Here is a 22,263-nt window from a genome sequence, read left to right as displayed (position 1 = left end):
AAAGTGACTCATAGTTGTCCTCAGGTGTAACGTTTATATAGACTAGACAATCTTTTGAGCATGAAGTGGCAAATAAATATAATTAAAGATTCACCTCATTCTTTTCTAAGGTGGGACCTATTTACAAAGATCACATCTTCACTGCTCATTTTGAAGGTGTGTACATACTAGACCACATCAATGGCTACCCTAAAGGACGAGGACACACAGACATTCATCTCCTGTATCACCTCACCTGCAAGGGCAAAGCAAGAGTGTTTCTTTTGGTTCAATGGTGTCATGAGTATCTCATTGTCTGCCAGACTCAGAACATACTGGAAAATCTCTGGAGGATGACTTGGATTGGACCATTCTCTAAGGCAAATGACATATCGTTAAGGTGTAGGTGTTTTAGCCAGTTCGGGCTGCTATAACAAAACACAGAGATAACAGAAATTTTTTCTGACAGTTCTGGATACCAGGACTCCAAGATCAGGGTGCCAGCATATCTGGGTTCTGGTGAGAGCCCTCTTCTGGGTTGCAGAATGCTGCTTGTTGTATCCTCAAATAGCAGAAAGAAAGAGAGAGATTTGTCTGGAGCCCCTTTTATTTGGGCATTAATCCCATTCATGAGGGCTCCTCCCCTCATGGGGGTTAGGATTTCAAGAATGAGTCTGGAGGGGATACGTTCCGTCCATAACAGAAAGTAAAATGTCCCTTAGTCAATATGAAAAGTATATGGCTCCACCCAGCACAGCAGGCCAGGCAGGTAAGCTTCCCTGAATTCAAGTTCAACTAGAGGCATTGAGGATGACAGACTTAGGTTTGAACCCCAGAGTCACCATTTTCTAGCATTGTGACCTTAGGTAAAATTAACTTTTTTCAACCCATTTTCCTTTTCTAAAATTGAATTAATAAAAATGCCTCTATCATGGTGATATAGACTTATAGGCATCTCTCTATAATTGTGTTAAGAATTGTATTACATATAAAGTGCTTAGCATTACACTTGGCATGTAATAAGCATCCAATAATTGATAGATATTGTTTATCTTCCTTTGAGGTATATTTAACATAGAAAACCTAGATTCAATGAAAAGACTAGCTGTTTTAAACAAAGACAAGTTGTAATATTCAGATTCACTATTATTTTGATGAGCAAGTTTTCTCAAACCTTGGATAGCTGAATGCTATTCCCTTTCCGTAAAGCACTTTTATCCATTTCTTCAATCAGAGAATTTCCAGTTACTCTTCAGAGCTTGGCTTAATGATGCTTCCTCAAAAAGAAGCCTTTTCTGACTCCAAATAGGACCTGAATTTTCTTATTACTCCACTTACCTACATTTGAACATGACTGTGTAATTACCTGTCTTCCACACTAGATGTAAGCTTCATAGAGTCAGATATTATGTCTATTATGATTGACTCAGTATACTCTGCTGGTGAGTACAGAAGTCTTTAGACATTCCTTCCCTAAATCTTCAGTGCACTTGAGGGAGCTAATCATCTCATCTAGTTCTATCAATTATTGAGGGAGAGACGTTTAAGTCTTCAACTATAATTGTGGTTTTGGCTATTTTTCCTTTCAGGTCTATCAGTTTTTGCTTCACATATTTGTTGTTTGGTGTGCACACATTTAGAATGGCTAATTCTTCTTAGTAGGCTGACCCTTAGTAAACTGACCATATCATTATGTAATGTCTTTCTCTGTCCTTGGTAATTTGCTTTGCTCTGTACTTTGTCTAAATTAAAATAGATGCTCCAGCTTTCTTCTGATTAGTGGTTACATTTTATCTTTTTCATCCTTTTATTTTATTATACTTATATAATTACATTTGAAGTTACTTTATCATATCGCATTATAATATTATATATTTGCATATTATATATAAATATATAATTATTCATAACATAATTATTAATTATATACATTATATAATTTATTAATTTATTATTATATGATATAGATATATCTTATCAAAGTCAACTGGTATTAACATTTTGAGTGAATTGTTGCTTTATCCCCTTTATGTCCCTTTACCCTTCCCCATTTATAATATAATTGTGTCAATTATTTTCTATATATTCATTGAGAACTACACTGAAGAGTATTATAATTTTTGCTTCGACCATCAAACAAACTCAAGAGGACAAGGGAAATGTGTTTACCCATATTTTTATTTCTGTGTTCTTTCTTTCTTCTTGATGTTCCAAGAGTCCTTCTTTTTTAATTTCCTTTTGGTTTACAGAACTTTCTTTAGCCATTCTTTTTAGGGTAGATCTGCTGGTGACACATGCTCTTAGTTTTCCCCCATCTGTGAATGTCTTTAATTCCTCTTCATTCCTGAAATATATTTTCATTGGGTTAACAGTTCTTTTTGCACTTGACAAATATTTTGTTATTTCCTTCCACTCTTCATGGTTTCTGATGAGAAATACACTGTCATTTGACTTGTTTTTCCCATCAGTAATGTGCCATTTCTCTCTGACTGCTTTCAAGCCAAATCTGTCTTTGATTTTCAGAAGACTGACTATAATATATTTTTGTAGGAATTTCTTTGGAGGGGCGCCCGGTGGCTCAGTCAGTTAAGCGTCTGACTTCAGCTCAGGTCATGATCTCATGGTTCGTGGGTTCGAGCCCCGCATTGGGCTCTGTGCTGACAGCTAGCTCAGAGCCTGGAGCCAGTCTTCAGATTCTGTGTCTCCCTCTCTCTGACCCTCCCCTGCTCACGCTGTCTCTCCCTCTTTCTCAGAAATAAATAAAACATTTTAAAAAAAGGAATTTCTTTGGATTTAATCCATTTGCGTTTTGGCCAGCTTTTTCAATCTGTAGGCTTATGTTTTTTGCCAAATGCTAGAAATTTTTAGTCATTATTACAATTTTTTAAAATATTTTTCAGCCCTCCTCCAAACTTCTGCTTATGGGACTCTGATGACACAAATGTAAGATCTCTTTTTGTCCCACAAGTCCATAAGGTTCTGCTCATATTTTTCCAGGCTATTTTCTCTCTGCTGTTGAGACTACATAGCTTTTATTGTTCAAGTTTACTGATTCTTCCCTGTATCCTTCCCATTTTGCTATTAAGCCTATCCATTGAGGGTTTTTTTTTTCCTTTTGGGTATATATATTTCAGTTCTATTTTTTTCATTTTATTCTTTTTTATATCTTTATTTCTTTTTTTAGTCTTCCTATTTCTTTTCTGAAACTTTATATTTTTTCATTTGTTTCAAGAGTATTTGTAATAATTACTTGTTGAAGAATTTTTCTGATGGTTGCTTTAAAATTCTTGTCAGATAATTGGACAGCTGTGTCATCTCAGTATTAGCATTTGTTGATTGTCTCCTTTAGTATGAGCTCTCTGTGGTTCTTGGTAAGACATGATTCTCACTTGAAACTTGGATATTTTGTGCATTGTGTTATAAAATCCAGGATCGTATTTAAATCGTGTGTTTTAGCAGGCTTCCTCTGACGCCAATCTGATGAGAGAAGGGGATACCACCTTATTACTATCAGGTGGGGGTGGAAGTCCAGGTTTTCCACTCAGCCTCTCTTTACACTGGGAAAAGGGGCATGGAGAAAGGAGGAAAGGGACTCATAACAGCTGGGTGGAAGTGGAAGATTAGGTTCCCCAGTAGGCCTCTGTTAATTCTACCCTGGATAAGAAGGGGGGGGGACATCTCATCACCGTTCCCCATGTGGTCTCCACTGATACCTTTTGAGCGGGGTTAAAAGAGGGATTGTTACTACTGGGAAATCATGAAAGTCCTCACTCTCTACTAAGCCCCATCTGTAGCCATCCCAGCAAAAAGGGGGAGGAACACTGCATTAACACTAGATAGGGTTGGAACTCCAGGATCCCCATTTGGTCGCAACTGATACTGTGTGGGAAGAAGGGTGCTCATTACCACCCTACAGGGATGGAAATACTGGCCCCAACTCAGCCTTTTATGAAACCTCCCGGGTGCACAGAACCTGGGGAGTGAATACATTTTTACAGTGGGGCAAAAGTGGACGTCTAGCCTTTTTACTCAGCCTTTGCTGGCCAGGATAAAGGCGGGACTGAAGTTTCTCTGTAGAGTGCATGTTGTCTAAGTGTCTGTCTTGCTTGTCGGCCCCTTTCCTGGTCCTTCAACAGGAGAGCAGGCTTTTGGGGTCGGCTCTTTTGTTTTGTCTGTGCCCATTGGATTTTGAGTTTGCTGGCTTTTCTAGCCTCCCTTTGGGATTTTTAAGGCAGAACAAACAAAACAGGAAGTTGACAATAGTGAACTTTGGGGGGGGGGCGGGAACTCAGGTCCGTAGCTGGTCTGCCTTCTCTTCACCTTACAGAATCTTCTTATGATTGTTTATATGTAGTATTCAGTGCTTTTGTTTTACTTAGCAGGAAGAATAGGGGAAAGTACATCTACTTCATCTTCCAGAAGCAGAAACCTCAATACAATCTTAATAATCTTTTTTACAAACAGATATGTATAGTGTACATTGTCATTGCCCTACACAGATCCCTTTAACTAAGTAATTTACCCAATCTTCAGTTACCCAGATAACTCACAGCTGCCCCTTTCTCCAAGGAATTGCCATGGGTCAAACAGGAGCTGTCTTAGTCTACCCTGTGTACACCCATCCCTGCTTCCTACCAGGGCCAGAACTCTGCCAAAGCTGCAAAACTGTGCTCTAAGGCTTCCTCCATGAGACTGTACCTAGTCTGCAGCTGAAACTACACCCTTAATATGTCTACATTTTCTGATTTGTCTATCTTTTCTTTTATGGTTAACACTGTTTGGATATTTATTATACCCCATCCCTCCTCTCCTCTCCCCACTACCTGTTTCTGATTTAACTATCTCTGATTCGTTTTTTTAAGTTTATTTATTTTTTGAGAGAGAGAGCAAGAGAGCATGGGGGAGAGGCAGAGAGGAGACAGAGGATCTGAAGCAGCATCTGCACTGACAGCAGCAAGCCTAATGTGGGGCTCAAACTCACAAACCATCAGAACATGACCTGACCTGAAGTCAGATGCTTAACCGACTGAGCCACCCAGGCACCCCTAACCATTTTTGATTCTTTATCTTTTTTTCTCCTTCCATTTTTAAAATTTGTTACCCTGACCTCAAAGTAGGCGGAGCTAATCTCAACTTACTTCAGCTCTCTGAGCCTTGACAACCTCATCAGCACAGTGGGGGTAGTGTGCCTGCCTCACATCAGGGGAAGCTCTGTAAGGACATGCATTTATAGATACTGCCATAGGGTTTGGAAAGTAATGAGAAGAAAAAGACAGGATCATTATTTTTTTTGATAGGAGCAATTTTTTTTATCTCCATTTCCAGAGGAGAGGTGAGTGGGGGGATGGGTGAAATAAATGAAGGGGATTACAAGTACAACTTGCCATGATAAGCACCGAGTAATCTATAGAATTATTAAATCACTATGTTGTACACCTGACACTAATAATAACACTGTATGTTAATTATAGGGGGTTAAATAAATCATTTAAAAAATGATACATCACTGTCTCGGTCTAAACACTACTTACAACACAGCCAGGTATTGTCTGCCCTCCTTTGGTCCCTGGCCCCTTCAGCTACTTCACTCCTTCCCTCTTAGTCTGGCGCAGATCAGAGCATATCTTACTCCTTTCAACTACATTGTCCAGGTCTCTCCCTTACCTTTCTCTGCCACACCTTGGTTCTTCTTGCCATGAGAGTCTCTACCCCTGTCTTGCTATCCTGTGAAAAAATGGTCAAATCTTAGGTGAGACGCTTTCACAGACCATTTATGAATTAGAAATTGAGGAGTTGAAGGAGACATTCGGTAAAATAGTGAAAGTCCCTCTTGTGGAATACAATTCCGTGGGTGGACTGGGAGACCTGGAGAGAAAGAGAAGGAGTCTGAAGACAAATTATATTTATCAATTCCTACAAACCCTAACCCTAACCCCTAAACAAAGAGTCAAAATATGTGAGACAAAAATTGACGGAACTAAAAGGAGAAACAAACATCCACCAACATACTAAGAGACTTTATTACAACTCTCTAAGAAACTGATAGATCAATCAAAATAATCAGGATATAAAAGTTTTGAGTAATACAATGAACAACCCCCATATATATATGATATATATATATCATATATATGAAATATAATTCTGTAAACAAATAATAAGAAAAGCACTTTGATTTCAAACATGCATATAACATTGTAACATTTATAATAATTATCTATAAACTAAGCCCCATGGAATACTACATGGCAATGAGAAACAAATCTGGCCATGTGTAGCAACATGGATGGACCTTGAGGGTGTTATGCTTAGCGAATAAGTCAGGCAGAGAAGGACAAATATCATGTTTGCACGTATAGGAGGATTAGGAGAAACTTAACTGAAGAACAAGGGGGAGAAGAAGGGGGGAAATGGTGGGGGAAAGGGAGAGAGGCAAACCATGAGAGACTCTTGAATGCTGACAAAAACTGAGGACTGATGGATGTGGGGGGGAGGAGGGATGGGCATGGAGGAGGGCACTCATGGGGATGAGCACTGGGTGTTATGTGGAAACTAATTTGACAATAAACTATTTGTAAAAAATAAATAAATAAATTTAAAAAATAGACTAAAAAAATTATCTATAAACTAAGCCAAAAGGAAAGGTCAACAAATACCAAAGAAAACACACTGCACTGACCCCATTCCCTGACTGCAATGCAGCAAATTAAGAATTAAAGGGGAAAAAAGATCCCCCCTCCCCCAAAACTCATATATTTGGAAAATAAAACTAAATTTCTAAGAAATTAATGGCTTAAGGGAAAAGCCACAGTGGAAAATATAAAACACTTATATTTAGAAGTGATCTATACTGAGGCAAAATGTGTGGAATGAGGTTAAAGATTTAACCTTAAACATATATCATAGAAAAGGAGAAACGTTTTAAATCTAGGTGATCAACATAAGATTTAGAGAAAGAACAGTGCTCGCTTCGGCAGCACATATACTAAAATTGGAACGATACAGAGAAGATTAGCATGGCCCCTGTGCAAGGATGACACGCAAATTCGTGAAGCGTTCCATATTTTTTTTATCTATACCATGGAATACTACATGGCAATGAGAAACAATGAAATCTGGCCATGTGTAGCAACATGGATGGACCTTGAGGATGTTATGCTGAGCGAAATAAGTCAGGCAGAGAAGGACAGGTACCATATGTTTGCACGTATAGGAGGATTAGGAGAAACTTAACTGAGGACCATGCGGGAGAAGAAGGGAGGAAATGGTGGGGGAAAGGGAGAGAGGTAAACCATGAGAGACTCTTGAATGCTGAGAAACAAACTGAGGACTGATGGATGTAGGGGGGAGGGGGAACATGGGCATGGAGGAGGGCACTTGTGGGGATGAGCACTGGGTGTTATATGGAAACCAACTTGACAATAAACTATTTGTAAGAAAAAAAAAGATTTAGAGAAAGAACAAAATAAAGTCAAAGAAACTCAAAGAAAATAAACTCAAAGAAACAGCAAGGAGTCATCATAAAGATAAGGAGAAACTGATAACGCAGAAACAAAGGAACAACAGATCAACAAATTAAAAAAATAGGTAGTTCTTTGAAAAGAATAAAGTAAATAAGATTTTCAAGAAAAAAAAGAGAATAGAAAAAGAGAAACCAGTAATTAAAAGGGAGCATACTTACAGAAAGAGTTTATTACTAATATATATATTTTTTCTATTTAAAGAAAAAGAAGCTGCATTTCAGAGAAATTCTGGAACTTACTCAAGTAAGCATCTTTGGGATTCAAACACTGGGCATAGTTTCATGAGACCATTTGGGATAAAGTACTAAACTTGCATGTACTGAGAATCCTGAGATTTTCTCTAAACAACATCCAAATTTAAATAATAGAGAATGCAGCTAGTATTATCTGAGAAAGGTTTTTGGAGGTGGGGTTGTAGCCTTGAATAATAATGCTTACAGGTAACTCTTGGAGACTTTCTGTGGGCTAGTTCTGTGCTAAGTACTTTCCTGCTGTAAGCTCAGCCTTGTTTGTCTTCTTCCACTCCAGTTCCACTAGAATATAAGTTCCATAAGGTCACCTAAAATAAAAGATTTCTCGGGGGTTCCTAGGTGGTTCAGTCATTTAAGCGTCCAACTCTTGATTTTGGCTTAGGTCATGATCTCATGGTTTAAGAGATTAAGCCCCATGTCAGGCTCTGTGCTGTGGGATTCTCCCCACTGCCCCCCACCCCCACCCCTTGCCATTCCCTGGCTCACGGTCTATCTCTTTCTCTCTCTCAAAATAAATAAATAAACATTTACAAAAATAGTTCCCAAAAGATCAAAGAAATTAGGGTGCCTGGATAGCAGTTGGTTAGGCATCTGACTCTTGGTTTCATCTCAAGTCATGATCTCACAATTCCTAAGGTCGAGCCTTATTGGGCTCTGCACTGACAGCTCAGAGCCTGCTTGAGATTCTCTTTCTCTTCCTCTTTCTCTGCCCCTCTCCTGCTCACACACTTGCTCTCTCTCTCTCTCAAAATAAATAAGCGCTTAAAATAAACAAACATAAAAAAAGGAAATTATGTGAAGTGAAGTTCAAGTGAAGGAGAGTGTCGGTGCTTACCCCAGCACCATCAACTTTGGGCTTTATTCACATTTTATGCAAAAAGTAAAAGAGAAAGGAAAAGTCATTTAATTACTGGATTAAATGGCATTTCCTTTAAATTACCTTTTCATGTGCTTATTGATCAAGCAAATAGCTAGATTACAAATTCCTTCTGGGCAGAAAGATTTTTGCTTTCGCCTGTCATTGTGTTCCCAGCACTCAGCACACTCCACACAACATCAGGCATTATAAATAATGTGTAGAAAATAAGTATTTACTAATTTATAGTTCAGCTGATTTTTTAGGTACTGAATGGATATATTTCTGTGAGATTGGACTCAAACCAAACTTGAGAGACTGAAATGTAAATGGCAAGTCAATTTATTCAGTTCATCATTTAATGGATGCCATACCTGGGTCCTCTGGCAGCACTGGGAGAATGGAGCTTTGTTCAAGGTTGGGGGATAAGACAGAGCAGGAACACCAGTGAGGAAGCTGTTATCCAGAAAAGAGATGATGGCTTGAATCAATCTGTCGTTGCTTCTTTTGACTTTTGTACTACAGAAGCTTTGGTATTGGAATTATATATATCATCCTGCCTCATGAGTTTGAAACTTTTTCTATCTTTTGTGAAAAAGGAAAAAAAGAGAAAAAAGGAAAAAAAAAGAGTGCAAATAAGATTTTGAGGGAAATATTTTGAAGAAAAAGTTTATGAGAAAGACAGAGGGATGAAGAATATTGAGACATTAAGAAAAAATACTAAAGGAAATATAGAAATACCAAGAAAGAAAGAGAGCATGTGTATGACAGAGAAAAGAAACCGGATAGCTAGAATGAGTAACAAAGATGAAAAAGAGAGATTAAGAAAGACTGATGGAGGTAAACAGAAATTGAATTCATTTTGAGAAAAATGTTGAGAAATAGAGAGTTCAGAGACCGGGATATTGTTAAAATGTGAAAGAGTTACTGAGAGTCTGAGAAAGAGAAAATTTGGGAAAATAAAGTCAGTATAAGAGAAAAAATTGAGTTTTTGAAAGAGATTCAGAAAGAGAAAGAAGAAAGAAGAATAGAAGAGAGTAGAAGGTAAGGGGTTAGGAAGAGACCAATAGTTAAGGAAGAGTACAAGAGAATGACAGAAATAACAAATTAATAGATGTAGATAACTGAGAGACATTTTAAAAGACAGTGAGATATACCAAGAGGGAATAAGAGAAATTTTGAGAGTGGTGTTGGGATAAATTTTGAGATTTCTCTGACCTATGCTCTTTTTGTAATGCCAGTCAATTATTGTCCCATTTCCTGAGCTGATTCTTTAATGCCTAAATCGTTTCCTTCCTATCATCCATTGTTTGTTTTTGTGCTTTACTTAGGGTACATCTCTTTTGTCATGTGGTGAATTTCGATTTTCTTTCTTTGGTAGGATACAAAGTGTGAATCTGATCTTTTGTTTCCAAATCTATAGCTTAGTGTAAGACCTATGCTCTCTGGGCTAGCTGATAGGAGGGGTGGAAAGGGCTAGAGTCAGTAACACTGTATTATATACTTAAAAGTTGCTAAGAGAATAAGTCATAAAAGTTCTTATCACAAGAAAAAATTTTTTAACTATTTATGGTGACAGATATTAACTAGACTTATTGTGCAACACATACAAATACTGAATCATTATTTTATATACCTGAAACTAATATAATGTTATAGATCAATTAGAACTCAATAAAATAAATAAATGGGTGGGGAATAAGTGATGAATGAGTGAATAAGAGAACAAATGGATGAATAATGCTTCAGTGTATTTAAGGAAGATAGTGGCCGGGGTGGGTAGGCAAAGCACCACAGAAAATACAAATTAAGGGTCAACAAAAAGCATCAGCCATAGTGATAAAATACATATATCAGACTTTTAGCCTTATGGCTAAAGAAGCTGCAGTTCAGAAAGTTAAGGAAATAACAGCAGTTGAAAAATATAAAGAACATAATCAGGTCTAATATAAATTTAATGAAAATTCCAAAAGAAGATAATAGAGATAATGGAAGACTGTCAAGAGATAATGGCTCAGAAATGTCCATAATTGAAGAAATTCAATGTGTTTAGATTGAAAACATATAGCAAAACATAGACAATATAAAATAAAACAAATCTTACATAGACACTTAGGGGTAAACACATGGACTATGAGCAAAGCACACATTTTTTTAAGCAATGAGAGAGTAGAGAAAGATCACCTACTAAGGAATAAAAATTTTACTATTAGCCAACTTCTCGGATAAATGGGTTTTTACTCACCTAACCTATTACGCAGGATGGACAATATTTTCAGGCAAAGAACGTTTGAAACGTTTACAATTAACAGACCATCACAGAAATAATTACTAATGATTCTACTTCAGAAAGAATAAACCTGTGTCCAAGAGAAAAAAGGAGGCTGACAGAGAAGCGATGGTGAGTGACCAAAGAACGTGATAAACACGGTTTAATCTAAATAAATATTTATGAAAAAAATAATAATGACTACTTTTAGGGGCATAAAAGTAAGTTTGCTCTAAGACAGTAGACAAAAATAACATGAGAATCTGAAGGTTCAGGATTCACTGTTAAAAATCCAAAGAGCATTATATTGTTTGGGAGAAGTATAGAGAAGTTGATTAATTTTGAATTTTTAAAATCAAGTATTTATATGAAAAAATTAATGGTAAGTTTAAACCTTGCATGTAATTGTGTATCATTGTGAAAAGGGGGAAGGGAATAAAGTGCAAACATTTCAACAGAAAACAGGAGAAATGGAAAAATCACAAAACATAAAAAACATAAGGAAGTAGAAATCAATCCAAATATATTACTAATCATGATCCTATCAAGTGTAAAGGGATTTAATCCACATTAAAATTCTCAGATCAGATTGCTGTTTTAAAGAGACAAAACTATAAAAAAAGCAAGTATAAAAATAAAGAGATGGTGGCATCGAAGGGACACAGAACACTACTACCCAGCGATCGCACTCATAGGAATTTATCCAAAGAGTACAGGAGTGTTGATTCATAGAGACACATGTATCCCAATGTTTATAGCAGTGCTTCTAACAATGGTCAAATTATGGAAAGAGCCTAAATGTTCATCAACTGATAAAGAAGATGTGGTTTATATATACAATGGAATACTACTAGGCAATGAGAAAGAATGAAATCCTGCCATTTGCAGCAACATGGATGGAATTGGAGGGTATTATGCTGAGTGAAATAAGTCAGTCAGAGAAAGACAGGTATCACATGTTTTCACTCATATGTGGATCTTGAGAAACTCAACAGAAGACCGTGAGGGATGGGAAGGGGAAAAAATAGTTACAAACAGAGAGGAAGGGAGGCAAATCATAAGAGACTCTTTAAATACAGAGAACAAATTGAGGGTTGATAGGGGTGTGGAGGAAAGGGTGGGCGATGGACATTGAGAAGGGCACTTGTTGGGATGAGCACTGGTGGTTGTATGTAAGTGATGAATTATGGGAATCTACCCCCAAAACCAAGAGCACACTATACACAGTGTATGTTAGCCAATTTGACAATAAATTATATTTAAAAAATAATAAATAAAAAATAAAAATAAATTAAAAAAGGACACAGGAGCCAGCTTAAAAGGTAGGTCAAAAGTAGAGAGTTTGAGTATAAAAAGAATAAAGACTATTTCCAGCAACAATTATATCAGTCTCTAAGCATACCATTACTGAATGAATAAATGATTGATTGAATGAATGAAAGGTAGGACATTAGGGTTTATCTGGGTGCAAGGGTCTGATTGTTTCAAAAATTACCTTTAAATAACCTGGTGTTTCACCATGACAGACTATTAAAAAAACTCGATTATCAGAGAGAGGATAAAGCAGGCTTGAAAATGGGCTATCCAAAGGGATTCCTGAGGGTAAGCATGGGAGGAAAGGGAAGAAAGATAGGGGTCTAGAATGTTGGGTCCAGAAGGATACAAAAGATTGAAAGAGAAAGATTAAAAGATGCAAATCACTCAGCTCCATTCCCATTGGAAGGAGATAATAGAAGATTGAAGTTGAGGACAGAAGGCAGATCAGAAGGTCTGATTGTCTTACAAAAGTTAAGGGAGTAGATGTAACATTTCTGTTACAAAGGTGTCTGCTTTTGCAGGGCTCCATCCTCTACCAATCTGTGTTGGCCTGTGTTTTGTTAACTGCAGAATCACCACACCTAGGAAAGCCACCACTTGTGGGAGACAGGCATAAATATTTGCTGAGTATATGCAGTGCCCTTCTGGCAATTATTTTTTGTGCTCTTCACAGGCCAGACCTAGGAAAACACCTGAGTCTGGTTGAAACACACACTTCTTTGTTGAATATGCTAGTTTAAGATGAAGATTCTCAATGCCCTTCCAGGGAAAGTGGGCAGGGGTTTAGATGGTACATACAGGAATCAGTAAGACCTGATTCATTCCCAGTTATGCTAGTCTAGCTGCCAAAACTTGAAGACTCTACTTCTCTTCATATAAAAGATGCTAACAATTGTACTTTACCTCCTATGGGTTTCTTAGAATTCAATGAACCACACATATGAAGCACTTAAATGTTTGATACATAGAAAACATCTTCAAATGTTATTTTTATTATGACTATATTGAATAATATTCTAATGTTATTATTGTATGTTACTGCATGATCATACTACATTTATTCTGAGGATTATATTGAAGAACAGATGCTTAGCTAAGTTTAATTTTTCCTTCAATTAAATGCTAGTTCCTGGCCCATCCTCTATTAATTGCTTTTCAAACATTTTGGTCTCAATCTTTTTACATTCTTAAAAATTATTGATTGAGGGCTCTGAAGCACATTTTTCCCTGTACATTATATACACAGACATTTACCACATTAGAAATTTAAATTGATAAATCAAAAAATATTTATTCATTTCAGAATAAAATTATAAATGCTTTACATGTTAGCTATATTTTACACACACACAAAAAGTGAGAATGTCATCGTTTTACATTGTAGTAACTTTGTCTGGTTTAATAAAAGACAGAATTCTCCTCTGCATTTTTTCCTATTTTGAAATATAGTTGACATACAGTGTTTTATTAGTTTCATGTGTACAACACAGTGATTCAACCATTCTATACATTACTCAATACTCACCACAATAAGTTTAGTCATCATGCAGCATTATTATGATATTATTTAAAAATTTTTTTTAATAGTTTATTGTCAAGTTGGTTTCCATATAACACCCAGTGCTCATACCCTCAAGTGTCCTCCTCCATGCCCATTACATCCCTTCCCCTTCCCCCCACCCCATCAGCCCCCAGTTTGTTCTCAGTATTCAAGAGTCTCTCATAGTTTGCCTCCCTCCCTCTCCCCCACTATCTTTCCCCTTCTTCTCCCCCACAGTCCTCCTAAGTGTCCATCAACTGACGAATGGATCAAGAAGATGTGGTCCATCTATACAATGGAATACTACATGGCAATGAGAAAGAATGAAATCTGGCCTTGTGTAGCAACGTGAATGGAACTTGAGGGTGTTATGCTGAGCAAAATAAGTCAGGCAGAGAAGGACAGGTACCATATGTTTGCACGTATAGGATTAGGAGGATACTATGATATTATTGAGTATATTCCCCATGCTGTACTTTTCATCTCAATGACTTATTTATTTGTAACGGAAAGTTTATACTTCTTAATCACTTTCACCTGTTTCACCCATCCCCCACCCACCAACTTAACCTCTGACAACCATCAATTCTTTTCTGCTTTTGCATTTACCTTTTATGACATATTGTTTTTTTATATACTTTTTTTTAATGTTTTATTTATTTCCAGGAGAGAGAGAGAGAGACAGCGTGAGCAGGGGAGGGTCAGAGAGAGAGGGAGTCACAGACTCTGAAACAGGCTCCAGGCTCTGAGCTGGCAGTCAGCACAGAGCCCGACGCGGGGCTTGAACCCACGAACCACTAGATCATGACCCAAGCGAAAGTCGGACGCTTAACCGACTAAGCCACCCAGGCGCCCCTATGACATATTGTTTTTGTTGAAACTAGCCTTATGCACATTATGTTGAAATCTGGCTTTATGCGGTTATGGTGTTAGAAAAGAAAGCAGTATTCTAATACTCTTTGAGTAGATCTTTTACCTACATATGTGTTTGTAACAGCACACACTGGATATTTGTAAAATACTGGTTTATGAACAATCAGTTGGAGTTATGAAGTTCTTCTAAATGTATTCCACTAATCAGTCATGGTAAAATGACATTCAAAAAGTAAACATCTCAATATTATCATGAATATATTATTATATTATTTGACCTCAGGAACCCCCTGAAAAGATCTTAGGGACCCCCAAGAGCCTTCAGAACACACTTTGACAACTGCTGCCCTAGATTATCCAAACTTTCATAGTAACTACCTCTCTCTCTTACTCCATCTCTCCCTTCCTCCCTCCTTTCCTGTCTTATAAACACTTTCCAAGCAAAAGCAAAAATAATCTATATTCTCCTCCCACTGACACATCACCTCTTCATAGCCAACTGTTTCCAAAGGTGAAATAAAGGGACAACAAAGCAGGAATAGATAAATAAATGAGTAACTAAAATTGAAATTGCTTTTAGAAGGAAAAGTACATAGTGCTAAGAAAGAGTTAAAGAACACTGTGAAGTTATTTGGGAAGAGAAGTCAGCTTCTAGTGTTCATGTTGGTTAAACAGAAAAGATAGGCAGTAGGTAACAAGTCATGTTGAGGAGGAGATAAAAGAAGATGAGCAGATGCAAATACCTGGAAACAGGAAACTCATGACTTGCTCAAAGAATTGAAGTAAATCCACGGTGGCCATAACACAGACAGCTAAGAGTGGAAAGCTCGGTAGGTGCTATTTTCAAGGCCAAGACAAGAGTACAAATGGAGGCTCACATACTATATATCTAAGTACTTAAAAACTGTAAATTAAGCTATCAAACTGTTAAGTAAAATATGTTCTATCTGCTCACCTTGACAGATATATATTCCTAGAAGTTGAGATTCAGATTTTGAATTCTTGTGTTCTCTGAAGTTCCACAGAACATGGCAGTGGAGGGGGAGCTACCCCAACCCCTCCACCCTCATTCTTATCCCTGCCTGCATGCCTAGGTCCAGGCTCTGTTGACACCTCTTTGACCCATAGTCACCTTTTGGGCCAGCGAGGGGTGCACACTGACAGCATGTTTTTCCCTGAGGATGATGAATTCAGGGAAAGGGCTGTGCAGGCTCGAGGCCATGGGGTAGAGAAGTCTGTGATCCCTGGTACATGGAGGTATGATTTAGAAGTGGGCACATATTCCAAATGGTCATGACGGTTTTGAATTGCAGACTCTATGCCCACTGGGGGAGCACATACTAAAGAGCAAAAGAGAGTCTTGCTAAGCCTTTATTTGCAGACCAGTAATATCAGCGTCATCTGGTAGCTTATTAGAAATGGAGGATCTTAAGCTGTACCCCAGATCTATCAAATCAGAATCTGTATTTCATCAATATCCCTGGATGATTTGTATACCTATTAAAGTTTGATGTAGAACTCAATTCAAGACAAGGGCTATTTTTGCCAGGTTTATAAGAAGTACTGCCTGTTCCTGTAAGTCTCCCTAGGCCAAGGTCACTGAGGATGTGGGACTTGTCCCACCTGCACTAGGGAGTCATGGAAAAGTTCTGAGGAGTACAGTTACATGGTCTGAATTACTTGTCTAAATAACAGTAGTTCCCGTCCTTTGAGCATTATATTGCAACAAGCTTTGTGGTTTACAGATGGGCTTTTAGTGAATCATCACTCTAGTCATGTGAGATGGAGATTATAATTATTTTTCAACTGAGGGAACAGGCTTAGGAAGGTAAAGTCACTCTCAAATTCACAGAGGGACTATGTGAGTGACCAGTGGCCTTCAATACATTGCATCTCAAGAAATGAATGAGCTCATCACTCTCTACTCCCCACTCCACCTTATTCCACAGACTTACCAGTGCAGCCCTCTAGTGCCTGAATGAACAGAGGGGTCGCTGGAACTTCCCAAACTCACCCTTTTTATCTACATGACTGATTACAGCATTGACATGATACAGCAGACAAAGTTGATCACAGTGAGCCTTCATTTCAGCCCGACCCCCATCTCCTAGGGGCCCACAGCACTCCTTAAAGGAGGGGTAGTTACAATAGTCAAATGAATTGTAAATGCTTCTGGCTCAGGCTGAACCCCATTTTCCAGGGTAGATTAACTGGTAATATAAAAAATAGGGTGAATTTTGGTGCAGTCTGGGTTCTATAAGAAGCACACATCAGGTAGGATTAAATCTTCAAGGATTTTATTAGGAGAAATGCCTGTGCGAGAAAATGAGGAAGGCTGGAAGGGCTGTCAGATCACAACACAAATCTGATTCCTAGTGAAGGAGAAGGGAAGACTGGGAAGAATCTTAGACAATCCACCATGCAGTCTAAGTTGTGTAATGCTGTTGATGAAATCTGAATAAGCTTTATAGATTGTACCAATGTCATTTTCCTGGTATTGAAAGTGTACTACAGTTATGCAAGATGTCACTGTTGGGAGAGGTTGAATAAAGGGTACCCAGAAACTCCTTGTCCTCTTATTTTTTTTTTCAACTTCTGTGTGCCTGTAATTATTTCAAAAATAAAAGTAAAAAAAAATACAACACTAGAAAATGTGGTAATTTTTTGCTTTCAGTATTTTAGTATTAAGAAGAGAAAATTAGCCCATTATATTTAACTGGGTATTTACCACTTCTGTGGCTCTTCCCTTCATTCCTGAAGTTCCAATTTTCCCTTTGTAGCATTTCTCTTCTGTCTGAAGAACTTTCTTTAACATTTCTATAGAACAGGACTACTGGCCACGGAGTTTCATAGTTTCCCTTGATCTGAGAATGTCTGCATTTTACCTTCATTCTTGAAATATGCTTTTCCTGGATATAGATATAGAATTCCAAGTTGACAGGTCTTTTATTTTAGCAGTTTAAAGATTTTAGTCCACTGTCAGTCCTCCTTGGTTCTTGATGAGAGATCTATGGGCATTTTATCTCATCTAATTGTCTAATTTATTCATCTATTCATGTAAGGACTGTATTTCAACAATCTCATTTTTTTAAAGTCCCCCTTCTCTGAGTCGCAAAGTTTGGTTCAGTATCTCTTAATATTACCAAAGTTTCATTATGGACTAATACATCTGAAGTATTTTTCTATGGTGTATAATGTGAATCACTTTCCAGCTGATGTAGAGGCTCCTAGGATTAACTTTAATTGTCCAAGATTGTTACACAAGGCTCCTTGAAAACATTGTTTCCCAGGGAATGTATGACTACTTCATTCCTTTATCATATAGGTTTTCTTTCCCAGATGTCAGTACCCCTGATAAACAGACTGGCCACAGAGAATCCCCAGTCATATTCTCTTATCAATATGGATGATTCCAGTAAGAACTTGATACCACCAGATCTAGGGGGTCCCAGTGACTATAACTCTCCTTTGCCACTATTACCCTCTTCACACGGGGCCTTATAACTATATTTTATATTTATTTTAAAACAGCTATTCATTGTTATACCTTCTTTTCAAAAACCTATTTTAAAAATGTCCCCATTAAAAAAGGGGAAGTTATAAATTTCATAATCAAGGCCAAGAGTCTTTCACCCATGCTTGACTAAATTAGGATAGATACGCTGAAAACACAAGATATAGAGGAAGAGAGAATGTTTTTCTGGGAGAGAAAGACTGATGCAGAAAAGGACTGAAAACCCCTTTCCCAGTGCAGGGTATTATTTCCCACCCAATTCTTATGGGGGGCAGAAAAACCATGTCAACCGTCTGGGTGTCCTACAATTCATCTCAATTCTGATCCTATCTACTTAGAGATAGCCTTATTCAGATTCTACAAATTAAGGGCTCAGTCTCACAAGTCGGATCCCACTTCAAATGCCAATCCAAAGTCCAGGTTGTCACCTCTGCTTCTGACTAACTGCCTCTAAGTCAGAGGTTTCCATGACCCCCTTCTTGGGTTCAATTAATTTTCTAGTAGCTCACAGAACTCAGGAAACCAGTTTGCTCACTAGATTATTACCAGTTTATTACAAAGGATACAAGTTAACAGCCAGATGACAAGATATATAGGGCAAGGTCCCAAACAAAGGAACTTCTATCTGCTTGGAATCTGTTTGGGCCTGGCTGAGCAGCACATCATTGCATCTGATTCACCAGCTTGGAAGCTGTCCAAACCATGTCCTTTGGGTTTTTATGGAGGCTTCGATACATAGGCATGATTAATTAAATAATTGTCACTGGTGATTTATTTAGCCTCCATGTCCTCTTCCATCCTCCCAAATCAGTGGTAGGACTAGAAACTTCTAATCTTCTAATCAGGATTAGTTCCCTGGCAAATAGCTCCCTACCTCCATCTTTAGGGGATTTAGAAAAGTCACCTTATTAACATAAACTCAGTTGTGATTGAAAGGGGCATTTATAAATATCAAGACACCCATTTCACCTTTATGATGGAAGAATTTTCAAGACTGAGAACAAGAGGCCAAATACTATTATAACAAAAGATGCTCCCATTGTTCTTACAGTTAGGAAATTCCAAGAGTTTTGGAAGCTGTGAGCCAGGAACCATAGACAAAGACTGACATATATATTTATTGTAAATCATAATATCACACAGGAATATTGTGGTCCACCATAGTGGGCAAATGTGAAAAAATCTCATTTATAGAGGAGTAGCATGTAAATGTATATAGATATTTATTTTCATAAATTGTATCTTACTGAATTCTGAAACATGTACTTGTTTTTATTCAATAATGTATCCTAGAAATTTTTCTACATTCATATCTACCTTCTAAAAACTATATCACTGCACAAAAATCATTTGAGTTTCTATATACAATGAACAATATGAAAAGGAAATTAATAAAACAATTCTACTCATAATAGCATCAAAAAGAATAAAATACTAAGGAATAAATCAAGGAAGCCAAAGACTTGTAAACCAAAAACCACAAAATATTGCTGAAAGAACTTAAAAAGTAGATAAATACATGGAAAGAAATCCTGTGACCATAAATTGGAAGGCATCATATTGACTACCCAAAGCAGTCTACAAATTTAATGCAATACCTATCAAAATTCCAATGGTATGTTTTGCAAAAATACAAAAATTTATCCTAAAATTCATATGGAATCTCAAAGGACCACAAATAGCTAAAACAATCTTGAAAAGAACAAAATTGGAGAACAAAGTCTCATACTCCTGATTTCTAAACAAACTACAGTGATCACACCAATACTGGCATAAAGACGGATATACACCAATGGAAAAGAATAGAAAGCCCAGAAATATAGCCTCACATGTATACAGTCAGCTGATTTTTGACAAGGATGCCAAGACCATTGACTAGGAAAGCAGAGTCTCTTCAATACATAGTGTTGGAAAAACTGGACATCCACATGCAAAAAAATGAATGTGGACACCTACCTAACCATATATAAAAATTAACTCAAAATAGATCAAAGATCTAAATGTGAAAGGTAAAACTATAAGAAAACATAGGGGAAGAGCTTCATGGCATTGGATTTGCAATGACTTCTTAGAGATTGTACCACAAACAGAGGCAAAGTATATATACATAAATCAGATAATGTAAAAGTGAAAAACTTCTATGCACCAAAGGACAGAATCAACAGTAAAATGGCAACATATGGAATGGGAGAAAATATTTGCAAATCATATCTCTGGTTCATATCCATAATAGATAAAGAACTACAACTCAACAACAATAGCAACAAAAGCAAAATCTGATAATAAAAGGACATTTCTCCAAGAAGATATACTAATGGCCAACAAGCATATGACAATATTTTCAAAATAGCTAATCATTAGGCAAATGCAGTTCAAAACCATAAGATATCCCTCTCACACCCATTAGGATGACAACTGTCAAAAAACAAACAGAAAATAACAAGTGCTAACAAAAATATGGAGAAATTGGAATCTTTGTGCCCTGTTGGTGGGAATGTAAAATGGTGCAGCCACTACAGAAAGCAGTACGGTGATACCTTAAAAATTAAAAATAGAAGTACCATATGATCCAGAAATTCCACTCAAAAGAACTTAAAGCAGGGTTACAGGAGGTATTTGTATATATTTTTTCATAACAGCATTATTCACAATAGCCAAAAGATAAAAGCAACCCGAGTGTCCATCAGCAGATACATGGGTAAACAAAAAAAACCCCTAAATATGTGGGGTTGTATATATGTATATATGTGGTATATACATATAATGGAATATTATTCAACCTGGAAAAGGAAGGAGATTCTGATACATGCTATAACATGGGTGAAACATGAAGCCATTATGCTACATGAAATAAGCAAGTCACAAGAACACAAACACTATATGATTCTATTTGCATGAGGTATCTAGAGTAGTCAGAGTCATACAAAGAAAACAAAATGGTAGTTGTCAAGAGCTGGTGGAGGGAGGAATGGGGAGTTGTTATTTAATGGGTATAGGGTTTCAGTTTTGCCAGATGAAAACAGTCTGGAGATTGGTTTCACCACAGTGTGAATGTACTTAATGCTACTGAGCCATACAATAAAAAATGATGACAATAATAAATTTTAAATTATGTGTATTTCACCACAATTTAAAAATATATATGATAGGGTACTATTCTAAGCTATGGATATACGAGATTATTTCACCAGTTTTTTACTGATGAATTTAACATTTTAAATTACCAGTGATAAATATTCTGGGTTAAATGGTATGAAGTATATTAAAACGAAAGCTATTGCTAAATTTCTTTTCTAATTTTGTACCGCTTCATATCTCCACTAATTATAAATAATGGTATGCATTCCCCAACATTATCAATAAGGTTTGATTTATAGTTAAACTTTTTGCCAATCTTTTGGGAGAAAAAGTAACTCATTGTGTTCATTTACATATTACAAATCTCTAGTGAAGTTAAGCATTTTTCACCATTTTAAACATTTTTACCTTCCTTTCTAGACATTAGTTTTTCATACCTCTGACCCAATTTTATGATGTAATTTGTTTTTTCTCATTATCTTTGAAAAAAATTGTTTACAAAATAGGGATATGAATCCTTTCATATATATTACATGTCTCTCTAGTCTGATGCAATTTATTTTAACCATTTAAGTTTTTTGTTCTTTTATTATTTCAATATAAACTTTAAAAAATAAACTTGAATCTATCTGTAATTGCTTTTGAATTTTGTGAGTTAGAGCATAATTTCTTATACACTTAATGTCAACTCATTCTATTCCTACTGCCTGGAAATGCCATTTTTCCATCTATACTAATGTTTTTTCTATATGCTGTTGTAGCTCTAACTTAACCTTTTTGGCACAACACTGCAGCATTCCATATGTTACCTATTTAAAATATGTTAGATGGCAGTCTCGTTCATTCTCTTCCTTTTAACAATAAAAATAAAAATAATACATATTTTTGGATAATTTCTTTTCCCGATATTGGAGCCATCTTGTTTAACTCCATAAAAATTTTTATTAATATATTGATTAGAGACCTTGCCTTCGCCCACCCTGAGCCAGTGGGTCTCCACTCATGTGGCATCGAGTGAGAGGGGCAGCGCACGGATGCTGGTGAAAGGGACCTGGGCAGAGCG

General features: G+C 36.9%; 1 non-coding gene across 1 annotated transcript; it reads left to right on the top strand.

Annotated features, from left to right (window-relative positions):
- Positions 1-6,940: 6,940 nt before the first annotated feature.
- Positions 6,941-7,047, top strand: LOC120242928. The gene has a single exon (XR_005531184.1). It is a non-coding gene; the product is annotated as a U6 spliceosomal RNA (small nuclear RNA).
- The last annotated feature ends 15,216 nt before the right edge of the window (positions 7,048-22,263 follow it).

Source organism: Hyaena hyaena, unplaced genomic scaffold, assembly GCF_003009895.1.
Source record: "Hyaena hyaena isolate Hyena2069 unplaced genomic scaffold, ASM300989v1 scaffold_321, whole genome shotgun sequence".
NCBI classification, from domain to species: domain Eukaryota; kingdom Metazoa; phylum Chordata; class Mammalia; order Carnivora; family Hyaenidae; genus Hyaena; species Hyaena hyaena.
This window is presented reverse-complemented; position numbering and strand designations above follow the sequence as displayed.